The 15,542-nt window shown below is 47.7% G+C and overlaps 1 pseudogene; it reads right to left on the bottom strand.

The window, feature by feature from the left end:
* The window catches only part of LOC123127422 (protein CbxX, chromosomal-like), a 17,745-nt pseudogene extending 11,109 nt beyond the window's left edge, over window positions 1–6,636 (bottom strand).
* Between the last annotated feature and the right edge of the window lie 8,906 nt (window positions 6,637–15,542).

Below are 15,542 nucleotides of genomic sequence, written 5' to 3'. Positions count from 1 at the left end.
ACACACACACACATCTCTTAGAGATTGGGGAAGAACTACCCTAGTTATCTTTACTTTCCATTATTGTTGAATGCTTGTGATGCACCACTTTGACTTGAGATTTGAGGAGTACTTGTGTGTGGATCTTCTCCGATAGAGTGTTCTCCTCTTGTGTTTTCCCCCAATTTCGCCTTGTGATCTTCGTGTTATTCGTGATCTCCCTCCAAATCCACCTCCAACTCCTTTAGATCGGGACACACCATAGGTTGGTCCTATATCAGTAACGAACTACTTTGGATCATGTCGTGCATCTTGGATGCTATGTTGTGTTTGAGTTTGAATTTGAAAATTTCAAAGTTATGTCATTGCAATGTCGTTGAATTGTGTGGGGTAGAAAATAAGAGTTTGAATATGATGTGAAATTGGAGTTGTAATGGGGTGAATCATAAAGAGAAGAGAAATGGAGGAAAGAAATATAGGGATTGCAGCTTTGGAGAATCTGCTAGACTAGACTGGAGCACCCTGGAATCTCTGAAAACTTTTAGGGATTGACCCAAAAAATGGTTTTAGGGTGTCCCATTTTAGGAATTCTACTAGAGGTGCTCTAACAATGAATTCCATAATGATAAATCATGCTGAGAACTGAAAAGGATTTTTGTAATAGAAAAAGGGTAGCTTCTGTGTGGATCACCACCTGTTCCTGGATTGCCCAGAAATGCCATGTGGGGAGCTCTTCTGGTATCCCTAAGCCCATAGCCCGGCGTTTTTCATCAAAAAGCATTCCCCTGGCCCATCGACGTAATTGCATTTTCAGCTCTTGCAACCCCACGATTTGTGATATTGCTTCTTCAAACTCCGCCATTGACCGTTGTTCATGACATGTCATGAGGGCTTTTTGTTTTCTTTGTTCTTCCATATGGCGAATGAGGAGCTGGAGCAGCATCTCATTGCCAGCTCCTCCTGGGATATGATTTAAGGGGATTTTGCCTTCCTGGGGGCAACATGTGATAGAACAACGTTTACTATTTCTGATACAGTTGTACAGAAAGCAATTGAACCATCATTAGGGAACCAACTGTACGTACATCATCTTTAGCATTGCAATCTGCATTATAGCTTAGCAACAAATTGACGGTGCTGCAATCTCCAGTTTGAAGTGCATGCCAGACAGCTAAATGCAATGGTGACATGCCATTCTGCAACAATATGAATTACACATATTAAGTGTGTGAATTTAGTCAACTCAGGTGGCCTAAAAGAGAAAATAGAAAGTAAATGGATAGATCTTACATTTGTTTTGGCTCCTGTATGTACACCATGTTCAAGGAGCAATTTTGCTGATTCATAAGAACTATTTTTTACTGCCATATGCAGGGGTGTCTCTCCGTACTAAAGAGCAACAGAATTGGTAGTTTATATGCTAATCTCAAATCATAGAAGGAAAGAAAACTGGGCAGAGGAGCTAATAAGGTACTAGCAAATGTGGTACTTTAGTTACCATGTTCTTTGCCTCCACCTCAACCATATCTGCACCTTGCCCTTGCCAATCAAGAAGGAATTTCACTATATCAGTATTATTGTATCCAGCTGCGACATGAAGTGGTGTTTGGCACATCTGCATCGTACATAAAAAAAAGTAAGATATGCAGTTTGTGGACAACATTACCCATGGCTAAGTCAAAGGAATAGACAAAGAACGTATAGCCACGGTTGTCTGGGATCTAGTCAAATTCCATGCAATTAAGCTGTCACTCACCCGCTCATATTCACGTTCTCAAAATCAGACTTTCCTTCCTATTCTAGAATGTCACAATTGGGTTATACATGATGTTAGCTCTAGGTATAGGATTATGTCAAGTAAATACTTTTGTAAAAGCGTTCTATTTGGCCACAGTGGGAGATATGTCATTGTAGAAAATGGTCATTGTAAATTTTATCATATGCTCTTTTCTGAAATGCAAGCAGAAAAGGACTGCAATAAGGTTTCCTACCAAGATTTGCACATGACAACATCCTGTTGACCGGCAAGAAGAGCAATAAGGAAATACAAATGACATGAAATAGACAAGCATATCAAGACAATTGGTCGAATTGGGAGATAAAATTATCGCTGAGGTATAGTTTTGACAATGACGTAATAAAATATTTACTCCTATAAAAGAACCAGTTCGTGCTGATGGTTCGTCTGCCTCTTCACCGAGAAGGAATAAAGAAACGTGCAGCGGCAAGAGTCTAAACGCTGCCCTCCCACTCAGGCACGTGAAGGTTTACATGTGCTTTGATCGAAGGGGATATTACCTAACATATTTTACTGCCAAGCGCCTGCTAGCACCGGCCATTCTTCCACAATCATCTCGCGTCGTCCATCCCATTGCCTCCTCATGGCCTCCCCCAATCCCTCTATCCTGCCGCCTCTCTCCTTCAATCCCAATCCCCGGCCAGCTCCAATCCCACTTCAAAATTCAAATTAGAGAAACTGCAACCCCTTGCTGCGCCCGCCCAATTTCTCCCCGGCTTCGTCATCCATTTTCCTCTGTTTCTCCTCCGCTCTCCGCACGCTCAGTTTCCCCTGCCATGCCCGCTCGCTGTCGCCAGTGTTGCATGCAGTGAGGCCATACCCACTGCCTGAGTCACTCGCTCGTCGCCGCCGGGATTGCATGGAGGCCACATACCCTGCCGGCACACTTGTTCGCCATCGCCAGACAGCTTGGAGGTCGCATAAACTGCTGGGGAGCTCGCTCAAGAACTTCAGCGCGGCCTCACGAGCACAGTGCAACGCTGCGTCAAGGAGCAAGCAGACCGTTCGTCGCGCTCTGCGCCTCTCCTTTCTCTTCTATCTGAGCACATCGTCGCCTCTTCAGATTTGCGCTCTATTTACGTCTCCACAAGGTACACCATGTCAGTTCTGAATTAGTTGGATTATAGCTTAGTGAACTGCAGTTCATGTTTGAACTTGAATATATGGACGAGACGGAAATCTTGGATTCTAAATTACGTCCACCATGTTTGGACTTCCTTGATGTTTTTTCCTAATCACTTCACAAATCCTTAAGTAATAAGATTCAATTATACAACAATGATCTGCTGAAGGTGTTCAGTGATGAATATTTTCCCTTCAGGGATAACAAAGTAAAAAAAGAATCATGTATGTGAATTCTTGCTGTGAAGTGGAGATTCCTGCCCAAAGAGCGCAACAGTCGAACCGTCTATAAACTACTCTTGCAGCCCAATAGAAATCAATTTATATACTAGGGTCAGTCATCTAAAATTGCTTTCCATGGACATGTTTGAAGTTCACACAGACAACTTTCAGAGAAGCAACTTGGATACTTGCTTTAATGTTCATTTTTGGAAATAACAGCAACCTGAATGACCAGGACAGTCCCTTAACGTGAGGCGATCATTGCTTTCACTTGACTGATGTGTTATTTGCTCATTTTTTGTGTTCATACTGAAGTTAGTTGGTGGCTTGTTTGCACGATAGTTCAACTTACGAGAAAGTATAGTCAATGTAATTATTGTCAAAGCCGCTTCATACTTCAGACATTTACATGTTCACAACAATTATGCCTTCTAGACACGAGGTAAAAACTACGAGTAGTTTCATCGTATACATGTATGCAGTGATGGTCTCAGATCTTACGCTGGGTGTTTCATATCATCACAAAGAAGCCGACCAAGTTACTCAGTTCCTTGTTGGACTTCAAACTGACTAAATTTCGCATTGTAGGGCTATACTATTTCTGAATTTTAGGGTGGTAGCAACAAGGGCGAGGTCCATGATCATGACACAGAGATGGGAAAGTGTGGGGAATGCAGGCAGCGGGAAGGTGTTGCGTTGTGGTTACCAGCTGTAGGGACGAGTATGTCATTAGCCATTTGAATGTTGGCATAGGTGAGGATGATATAATTTTTCTTTATCAATAGTCATATTTTGGCATATTCAGATCAACATGTAAATATTCCAGCACCTAGTATCCTACAGAACTATAGCCTAAAGTGTTTGTGCTTGATCTAAGTCAGCTGGTATTTTTCAAGAAGGTGTTTCTCACCAAGGAAGGTAGTTATAATAAGCATCGGCATCAACACAAGAAACAAATTTAAGATAACCGAGATTTGCTAAAAAAACAGCTAGAAGATTCCAATCTTACTAAGCATAGAGTTCCTGGCTGGACAAAAAATATATCAATTTTACAGTTTTGCTGAGTAGAAGGCAGTAGGTGTCTTTGGTTTTAGTCCAAGTTTAATCTAATGTAAGAAGAGGGTGAACGTTTGTTCCATTAAGTAGTAATCTAATGATATATATACAACAAAGGTTGCCTGCCGAGAGCATTGCCTCCAGTGGCTTGCTGTGCGTAGAGTATTTGTTTGCAAGATGTAACATAATCCAAGGCACCTATCTAATAAAGGGGTGAATCGTGTATATAATCTGTGTACAACAGTATATATGTGTAAATGTTTCAGATTGTATAACATCGCCATTGATTTTCTTTTTAATTAAACAACGCTTGCCGGAGATGACAAATCAAAGAGATCACACCCCAGTGGTAGAGGCGAGTGGAGTGGAGGTGTGCAGTGCACAAAGGGCAAAGCAGAGGCTGAAAGTTTGTCTGATTTCTTGTGCTTGGGTATGAGCTGTTCTGTAGTAAAGGAAGATACTCTGCCTTTTTACATTGGTACTCCAATGTAAAAATTAAAATAGTGAGGGGAGGCACTCTGGCTTTTTATATGGAAGATACTCTGCTTTGTGGCAAGAGGAGATATCGTGTTACCTCTGCCCATTTTTGGGGATTATTTACTTTTTAAAGGTAGGGCTAACGACCTAAATAGCAATAACTTAATTTTCATTCAGAAGTTGCTTATCACACATATCCCTTTACAGTATATCCAAGTTTAATAACAAGATTACAATCTTTGTTAATTTTTTGTGACGTAACTTCGTGATAGCGCGTTTCTCTTGTTGAGACCCATATGCTCCATCAGACGATTGGTTTTAAGAAAGCATAGAAGAACATTGATGTGCAATCTTTCATTGGTTATGCAGTAGACAATAAAGACTTGATTGTGTACCGCCACTCTATTTTGTGCATCATATCTGGTAATGTTCTCCTTGTTTCTTCTTTTTTTTTTTTTGCTCCTTTTCTTTGTTTGTTCAGCAAAGGAACAAAGGACATATTAGAAGCTAGACTACGACATGGACGGAAAGTATAAAAGTAAAGAAATAGTGGCAAATAAACGAAAGAAGACATTTGAGTGATGGTTGTTTTCTGAAAATTGTCATGATTATCTGTCCTTGCAGTTGTAGTGCCTCAATTAAAGTTTGTTTATTCATGCTTTCTTACTTCTATCTTGCATGCATCTAACTAGTACTCCCTCCGTCCCAAAATAAGTGACTCAACTTTGTACTAACTTTATACTAAAGCTAGTACAAAGTTGAGTCACTTATTTGGGGACGGAGAGAGTACATGATAAGACCCATTCCTAATTTTTGTTGTAAACTAAACCAGACTCGTGCAAATATCAAGGCTCTTGTACGAGGGCACAGGACAGGATATCCAAACATACTCAGTTTTCTCAGAGAGTAAAATCTAGCCAGTTCACCAAAGCAATGCCATAATTTACATGGGAAAGCGACCCGTCTTAAATGGTAACAGGCCATCTAGAAAAGGGAACGAAGCCAAGACAAATAGACAATTAAAGGAACAAAATAATGAAGAAAATCCAATATTCAATCAAACGAATCAAGGGGGATTTTTTGGAAGGAAGCAGGACAGCACACTCCAAGGAAACAGAAATGGCAACAAGAAAAATCAAACACGGCAGGAATAGAAAATTCAAAATTCGGCACCAGGGAACAAGCAAAATTCAGAACCATCGTAGTTGCGATTTCTTGGTTCCGGAAAGGAACTCGTATCCCTACACAAAAAAAATGGAAGAAATAGACAGCAAAGAAGCACATTAACTACACGAAGAGGAGCAAATAAACACGGTGGCGATGCAGTTCAAGTGCAATGTACAGAGAGTCACGGCCGAAGATTCCGAATAGCCAACGCGGGGATGAAATCCAAGAACGAGCTCAAGAAAATCAAGCCTCTGCCATACAATCTGACTAAAACCACATATTCACACCGACAAACGCTGCTTTTCTATCGAATCTCGTATGCTCAATCCACACTGCATGTGCCAAGAACGCCAGGAACGAGCAAAGATCGTGCGTCTAAAGCTGAAGAAAGGCAAGGAAGGAGGGAACGCAAGTAACAGGAAGCGCACGGACCACAGGATTCTTGTCGTTGAGGAGGGCAGGGTTCTCCTGCAGCTTCCTCTGGACGGCCGCCACGTCGCCAGCGCGCACGAGCCCGTGGATGTTCTCGGACTTGAGCGGCGTCGCCCGTCCGTTCTGGCTACCCGGCCCCGGCATCTGTTGCCGCCTTCGCTCCACTGCCCTATCCTATGGCCCCTCCGCGTGTGTGTGCGAGCGTGCACGCGCGCGCTCCCCTAGCTGCGTGTGGTGTGAGGAGGAACCGCCGAGGAAGAATGGGAGGGGTAGGACGGACGGTGACCAATCCATCAGCTGTTCCTGCCCTCCCTTTACAATTTCCCCTTTTTTCTATAGTTTGATTGATTGATTCGATGATTTGGTGTTTTGTGAAACCACCCATCCTCCGTCCAACCTTCTCTTCGTGCCCGATCCCCCTCCCTCCCATATTCTTCCTCCTCAACCGCCTCCTCCCATCTTCCCTCCGCCTTTCTCTGTCGGTGCCGCCAGTGTTGAGTATGTGTGTTATGCATATCTGTGTATTGGGCTTACCTCCTAGTTCCTTGTATAGTCGAGGTCGTGGTCCATCTTTTGTACATCATAGGTACGTGCGTTTGTAACCCTAGCCTTCCGCCGCCGCCGCCGCCGCCGCCATCCAGCCGCCGCTGCCCGCGCGTGTCTCGGGCCAGCGGCCCCTCCTCACCTCACCAACTCGGCGGGTCTCCGTATACCCGTTCCAACGATCTGGGCTAGCTAGCTAGACAGAAGATCCATCAAGCTGTGTGCTTGTGTGCTTCTTTGGTACGTGCTCGTTGAATCTTCGTTGAGCGGCGGCTTGAAAGTAATCGATCTACTTGCTCGCTGCTGACTATTGTCACTAGCGCCTGCCGATCGCTAGCCAGCCTGTGCGTGGCTAGCCCGTACGCCCGCCGCATCGCCACACTAGACGCCTCTCGCGCCCCGTCGCGGACCAGCGATGGCGTCAACCGGCCCGTCTACTGTCGCCTTTGTCGTCCCGCCGCCGACACCCACTGGCGCGGCTCCGCCGCCGGTGCCCTCCGGTCAGTCCGTCTTCGCCCCTCCGGCGCGGCCTCCATGTGCCCGTTCCCACGAACGGGGCGTACGGGGCTCCGCCCACGTACGGGTCTTCTGGGTACTAGTGGGGATCGTCAGTGGGCCAGTACTCGCCCGCTGGGCAGCAACCAGACAACGTCCAGCATCTGCAGCATCTGTCAACGGGTCAGCAGGTTTTTCTGGCGGATCATCCGGCCTACCCGGCACCGCAGTTGTCGCCGGGGTTTCTATCCATACCGTCCGGGCCTCCCACCCCTCCTGCGCCTTATGCGTACTATGCGGCTCCGCAGCCGTATGGAGAGTACCCACCGTCGCAGCTGAGCGGCGGTTACGGCTTCCCCATGGCGTCTTCGTCCACCTCGTCGACCTTGCCGCCGGCGCCCTGGGACCCGGTGCTCCTCATCGGGCTGCATGCCGCTCCTACGCCGAACAACTACACTGGAGGTGGTGATTGGTACATGGACACCGGTGCTACGGCTCACATGTTTGCTCATCATGGTAACCTTTCCTCCTTCACTCCTGTCTCCACCGACCGCCGCATCATTGTCGGCGACGGTTCCACACTTCCTATCACACATGTTGGGCACACTTCTTTTCCTTCTACTTCTACGCCTTTATCTTTGTCTAACATACTTGTGTCTCCTCATCTTATTAAGAATCTTATCTCAGTTCGTTATTTCACTCGTGAAAATCTTGTCACTGTTGAATTTGACGAGTTTGGTTTTAGTGTCAAGGACGCTCGAACCAGGATGGTACTTCACCGATGTGACAGCCCCAATGAGCTCTATCCGATGCATTCGCCCTCATCCACCACCACCGCACCGGTCACTCTCTCCGCTGGAGTTGATCTGTGGCACGCTCGCTTGGGTCACCCCAACCCCGTCACACTTCGTCATATTCTTAGGAGTTTCAGTTTCAGTTGCAATAAGATCGAGGATCACACTTGTCATGCCTGTCGAGTCGGCAAACACGTTCGCCTGCCATTTCATAATTCCACCATCATTGCTTCTTTTCCTTTTCAGTTGATTCATAGCGATGAGTGGACCTCTCCGGTTCCTAGTAACTCGGGCTATTTATATTATCTGGTCATTCTTGATGATTATTCTCATTATGTGTGGACTTTTCCTTTGCGCAGAAAGTCGGATGCGCTCTCTACCTTGACGGCTTTTTACTCCTATGTCCGCACACAGTTTGGGCGTCCCATCCTTGCACTTCAGACGGACAATGGAAAGGAGTTCGACAACCTTGCTTTCCGCACTTTTTTGGCGCATCACGGCACCGTTTTCCGCCTCACATGCCCGTACACTTCACAGCAAAACGGTCGAGCCGAACGCGTCCTTCGCACTCTGAATGACTGCGTTCGCACGCTCCTGTTTCATGCCAATGTGCCACCTCGTTTCTGGCCGGACGCACTCGCCACTGCATCACTTCTTAACCTTAGACCCTGCCGCCCATGGTGGAACTACGCACTTCACCATCTTCTCTTTGGTACGCCCCCGTCCTATGACGACTTGCGTATTTTTGGGTGCCTTTGCTATCCCAGCACTGCCGACACTGCTTCTCACAAGCTTGCACCTCGATCCGTCGCTTGCATCTTCATCGGCTACCCCTCTAACTCCAAGGGATATCGGTGCTATGATCCTATCTCCCACCGTGTGTTCACCTCCCGGCACATTTACTTTGATGAGCATGTGTTTCTGTTTCACTAGGTACCCCCAGTTGTTCCTCCCACCACCGGTGACGGGGGCTCCTCGACGCCTCTCCCAGGTCCCTCGCGCGCCTCTCTTGGCCCCCTGGCTTTGAGGCGCGCCCCCAGCATGCGGTGCCTCCTACAGTCGCGGCGCTGGCGCCCCCGATGTTGGCGCCTCCGGTGCCCGCGGTACCCTCGGCGCCCCCGGTCTCCTCGGCGCCCTCGGCGGCCCCGGCGCCCCCGGCGCCCTCGGCGCCTGTGGCCGGTCCGGTCACCCACGCTCGTACGGGCGTTTCTCGCCCGAACTCGCGCTACGCCTCGGATGACTACGTCCATGCGGCGTCCACCTCTAAGCCATCGCCGTTGCCGTCCTCCATTCGAGCCGCTCTTCATGACCCGCTCTGGATGGCTACGATGCAAGAGGAGTTTGACACCCTGCTGCGCAACCGGACGTGGCAGCTTGTTCCCCGTCCCCGGCACGCCAATGTCATTACCGGGAAGTGGGTCTTCAAACACAAGCTCCGTCCTGATGGTACCCTTGATCGCTATAAAGCGCGTTGGGTTGTTCGTGGCTTCCGACAGCGTGCTGGCATCGACTTCACCGACACATTCGCTTCGGTCGTCAAGCCCGGCACGATACGCACGGTTCTCCACCTTGCGGTCTCCCGTGCTTGGCCGGTGCACCAGATGGACGTCTCCAACGCCTTCCTCCATGGTCACCTCGAGGAGCAGGTCTTCTGCCAGCAGCCCACCGGGTTTGTTGATCCGGCGCTTCCCGACCACGTGTGCCTACTTTCGCGGTCCTTGTATGGACTCAAGCAGGCTCCGCGCGCTTGGTACCAGCGCATCGTGGCGTTTCTACACCAGCTTGGGTTTCGCTCCACCCGCTCGGACGCATCGCTCTTCGTCTATCGCCAGGGCTCCGACACGGCCTACTTGCTACTCTATGTCGACGACATCATCCTGACGGCTTGTACGGCTGGTCTTCTCAGTCAGCTCACGGCTCGTCTTCGCGCTGAGTTCGCCATTAAGGACTTGAGTCATTTGCACTACTTCCTCGGTATTGAGGTGGTGCGCCATCCGGATGGCTTCTTTCTTCATCAGCGGAAGTACGCTCATGAGCTCCTGGAGCGCGCTGGCATGCTTAACTGCAAGCCCGCCGCCACGCCTGTTGATACGAAGGCCAAGCTTTCTGCCACGGATGGTTCTCCTACTTCGGATGCTGCTTTCTACCGATCTATCGTTGGTGCTCTCCAGTACCTCACTCTGACTCGACCAGAGATCCAGTATGCCGTGCAGCAGGTGTGTCTCCATATGCATGCTCCTCGGGACGTTCACTGGGCCGCTGTCAAGCAGATTCTCCGCTATGTTTGTGGCACTATGGATCTTGGCGTCACGTTTCACGCCTCCGCTGACACCTCCCTCACCACCTACTCCGATGCAGACTGGGCGGGCTGCCCTGACACTCGTCGCTCCACCTCGGGCTATTGTGTCTACCTTGGCCCCTCGCTCATCTCGTGGTCGTCCAAGCGGCAGCCTACGGTCTCTCGTTCCAGTGCTGAGGCTGAGTATCGTGCGGTGGCCAACGTCGTCGCCGAGTGTTCGTGGCTTCGCCAGCTGCTTCAGGAGCTCTCCTGCCCTGTTGACCGTGCCACAGTGGTCTATTGTGACAACGTCTCAGCGGTCTACCTCTTCGCTAATCCGGTGCATCATCGATGGACCAAGCATATTGAGTTGGATATTCATTTTGTTCGGGAACAGGTGGCCCTTGGCCATATTCGTGTTTTACACGTCCCTACTTCCCAACAATTTGCAGATATCATGACCAAGGGCTTGCCTACGGCGTCATTTGAGGAGTTCCGGTCCAATCTTTGTGTCAGCAGCGGTGCCGCTTCAACTGCAGGGGGTGTTGAGTATATGTGTTGTGCATATTTGTGTATTGGGCCCACCTCCTAGTTCCTTGTATAGTCGAGGTCGTGGCCCACCTTTTGTACATCATATATACGTGCGTTTGCACCTGAGGAATACAACACATGATTCCTACATCTTACAGCCAGGGTCTCATGCCTCCGATGCTAGGGGCCACGCCGCCGCGTAACCCCGCTGCCCCGGCGACCCACCTCCTCGCAGCGCGAGGCAGGCGATTCCTCCACGCCCAATGACCTCCCACTACTGCCAAGTCCCTACCCCGGCAACCTCCCACCGCCCACCGCCGCCAAGTCCCTACCCCAGCAACCTCCCACCACAGCGGCGCCTCATCCCCGACTCGCCTGCCTTTAATGTCGCCGCACCCGCGATAGGGATCTGAGATCCCCGAAACCCGCAGCCAAGCGGCGACGGATTGGGGTTCCTCCGTCACCCTGCACCCAGCCACCTACGGATCCAGGCAACCCCTTCCAGCAGGCGACGGATCCGAACTCCTCCTGCTACACGCCTCCCCCAATCTCTCGTTGTTCATCTCCGTCGAGCCGCAGGATCCGATGAGACCTCGCCCTATTCAAGTGATGCGGCTCTGGTGGAGCGACGCCAGGTACAGGGCGGCACGGGCTGGCTCCCCACAGCAGACCTCCTGTGCAGCTACCGCCCCGCTCCCTCCCCTACTCGAGTACTCCGGCGAGTACCCAGTAGCTCCACCAGTGGCGCTCCCCCAATTAGCATCGATATGGTGCCCCTGCCTCGATGAGCTCCTCCCTCCCCCTCCTCTATGGTGTGTGTCCACTGCTTGTAGTCTGCAAACGACGGTGGTAGCCAAACAACAAAGCCGCTCTCATCGAACGGCGCGTGCAGCTCACAGGAGCTCGTGATGAGGACATCAATACCATTGTTACAACCACAACCCCTATTGCTACATATACTGGACCAATTACTAGAGATCACGTACGCCAATTAAATTATCAGGTACTTTCGTTTCTTGGTAATGATTCTAATGTTCATGAGAATATAATGCTGCCTAAATTGGATACATTTGTTTTGCTTACAAATGAAGGGCCTGGTATGGATAAGAGGGATGAACACTGGAGTAAGACCAATCATGGAGATGATGGCATGCGCAAGGGGAACAAGAACGGAGTTACAAGTGATGATTTCAGGACTTTGAAGCCACCATAAGGAGTGCATGAAGCCTTGGACAAAATACACAAGATGCCACTTCATAAATTTCGTCCAGAGGCTATTCTAGGTGCTGCGTCGCCTTATTATTGGGCCAGGCCCATGTAGTTTCGAAATACTTAAGTATAGGTTGTTTTTAGAGTCTGTATGTGTGGGGAAATAAGAGTTATGGTTGATTTCGGACCCCTCCTCCAAGGGCCACGAAATTTCCCCCTCTTCCTCCATATATACAGCCCTTAGGGCGTCGTTTAGACTTTGGGTTTTGTTTAGATTAAAAGTTCGCCATAGCTGCAACTTCGCATACTTCGTTTGTGTTCAACGACCAGACCAATACGTCACATAACCCCACTTTCATTAATAAAGCTTTCCTCTTATATTCGCAATATCCAGATTGCAATTTCAGTTTCTTACTTGTTCTTCGTTTGCTTGCAGGAAAGAGACCTTCGTGGTCAGGTTGATCGTGCTCCGGCGTGGTCAATAACCCCTCGGAGTTGGTTTAGCGATTGCTAAGGCGCGACGTCCTCGCACGTTCGTAGTCGCATCGTCAAAGTCTACTCCACCAAAAATGATAGCCACCATCTCATCGAAAGATCAGGCCCTTCGCCTCTATCAAGTGGTATCAGATTTCCAGGTTGCTCGGTGAGATTTTATAATTTTTCGTAGTTTAGATCGAGTCTGTTCTTCATACATACAGTCCACGAAAAGTCACAAAAAAGGTTAGGGTTAGTTCATTATATCCGAACCAGTTTGAGCCTTTGCATAGTCTTTTCAGTATTTTGCTTTGTTGAATTTGCAGTTGCATCATCGTGTCTAGTTGCTGGTCTTAGAGTCTAGTCTTTTAGAGTTTCGAGTTCTGGTCATAAGTTGTCACGACGCCGCTGCACCATCACCATCGCCCCTGCCATCTACCACCATCGCTTATCCGCCACCGATCTGTATCCATATACCATCACCAATCTGTATCCATATACCACCACCAATACGTATCCATATACCACCACCAATCTGTATCCATATACCATCACCAATCTGTATCCATATACCACCACCGCTACCATATACCACCACCGCTGCCATATCTTACCATCATATGTCCACCACCAATCCGAGTTCTTTTCATATTAGGTTTGTTTTCGAAACCCATCTATTTTCCGATTTGTGTTTCCTTGCGTGAGTAGGTTTTCGAAAAAAAGTGTCTCGAGACCCCCGAGCAGTTTTTAGGCCAAAATTTCGGCGATCAAAAATATTTTTTCACTATCCTGTTTTTAGGCTTTTGAGTCTTTTGAGACACTCACCATCATAGTAATTTCTTGTCGCACTTTTTCGTCGTCGTTACTATGATTTCTGAAGAAAAAAATGTCAACAAAATTTCGTGCCTATCCTGTTAGTTTGATTTGGGAAAAGTTTTTAGACACTCGCCATTATAGTGATTTTTCGCAAAAAAAGAGCAAAAGAAATTCAGAGTGTGCTCCCTTGTTTACGTGTTGCGTCGTGTTTTTGTTCGTGCTCTAGGCTCGCGTCACTAGTACGGTCTAGCCTAGGACGAGCACAGTACCGTCGTTAAACGTTTATTCAACTTTGCATATCTGATTTTATTATTGCTGACCCTTTTTGCTACCATATTATAAGCCTTCCTAGCTCCACATACATCTACATCATATGTTTGACTCTCCCTGGTAATTGCTCTATCCAAGCTTTGAGAGTTTTGACTACAACGGTTGCCGATCACCGCCTGCTGCTGGGTAAGAATTGGTAAGAATTTGAGATTCGCTTGACGGATTTGTGACACCCACCACCACCACCACTTGTTAGTAGTCTGTGGGATCATATTCTTGTGTATTTCTATTGCTGCTAACCATGGCAGGATCACAAGTCGATGAGATTGACCGGGACAACTTCATGAACAAGGAGCTCCATGATAAGTTTCAGCAAATGATGAGTGGACAAGTGGACGATGTGCTCAACAGATTTGAAGAGGCCATGGAGAAGATGGATGGCATTGAGAAGGCGTTCGAAACAAAGCTCGACAACAAGTTTAATGAATTGCCCGCACGTCTTCCACAACCACTGCCCGCTGCACCTGTCGCACCTCTACAGCAACTACAACAACAACATCGCCTTCCAAATCAACTGGGACGAGCATTGCGCGTTCCCCTTGAGCCTGGTCAAACTTCTGGTGCTGTTGTACCTATTGTTGATGCTTCTGTAGCTCCAGCTGCTACTGCAGAGGTGGAGGACCATTACGAGGACGAGGTTGATCAAAATCAAAACTACATGCAACCACCAGCACCACCACCAGGTCGTCCTCATGCATATCATCGCAACGGTAGGGCTGCACCACCACCTGAGGTACGAGATCATGACCATCTTCCTAAACTAAAATTGAATATTCCACCATTTGAGGGTAGATATGTTATATATATATATATATATATATATATATTACTTGGGAGTTAGAAACCGAGCAACGTTTTACATGTTTACAATATCCTGAGGAGTGACATGTTCCTGCTGTTGTTTATGCTTTCACTAGTTTTGCATGTGTTTGTTGGTCTGAACATTGTAGATTATATTCTATTCCAGCTACTTGAGCTGCTTTGAAAAATGCTATGCGTACTCGTTGGGTTCCACCATATTTATCAATGTGAATTGCGTCAAAAGTTGCAGCATTTAAGACAAGGAAAAAATTATGTAGAAGAATATTACTAGGAATTACAAACTGGTATGATTAGATGTGGTATTGTTGAGGCTAATTAAGCTATGCTTGCACGTTTTATGGGTGGATTAAATAAAGAGATTCAGACCATTCTAGAGTATGAGAAATATAATAATATTACTCGTTTATTCCATCTTACTTGGAAAGCCGAACGTGAAGTGCATGATCGACAGGCATTGGCGCGAACTAACTTTTCTGCAGGTCGTCCTTCATCATGGACACCGCGTGCATCCTCTACTTCCAGACGTTCTGCTGCACTGGCACCTTCATCAGTTGCCACCTCCAATCGTGATACAAGAAAGGAGGCAAAACCACCGCTATCTGCCAAGAGCACACCTTCTGGGCCTACACATAGCTCTTCTTCATCCATGGCATCAAGAGGGCAAACACATGATATTATTTGTCGTCGTTGCAAGGGTGAGGTCATTATGCGAGAGAATGCCCATCTAATCATGTGATGATTGTTACTAAGGATGGTGGGTATGAGTCCGCTAGTGACTATGATGAGGAGACTTTGGCTCTTATTACAAGTGAAGAACACGGTGGAGATGATTCTGATCATGAGACACAATACATGGCTGCTGAAGATTGATACGTCTCCAACGTATCTCTAATTTTTTATTGTTCCATGCTATTATATTATCCATCTAGGATATTTTATATGCATTTATATGACATTTTATATGATTTTTTGGGACTAACCTATTAACCTAGAGCCC

The sequence above is a fragment of the Triticum aestivum genome, chromosome 6A (assembly GCF_018294505.1).
Source record: "Triticum aestivum cultivar Chinese Spring chromosome 6A, IWGSC CS RefSeq v2.1, whole genome shotgun sequence".
Lineage (NCBI taxonomy): Eukaryota > Viridiplantae > Streptophyta > Magnoliopsida > Poales > Poaceae > Triticum > Triticum aestivum.
This window is presented reverse-complemented; position numbering and strand designations above follow the sequence as displayed.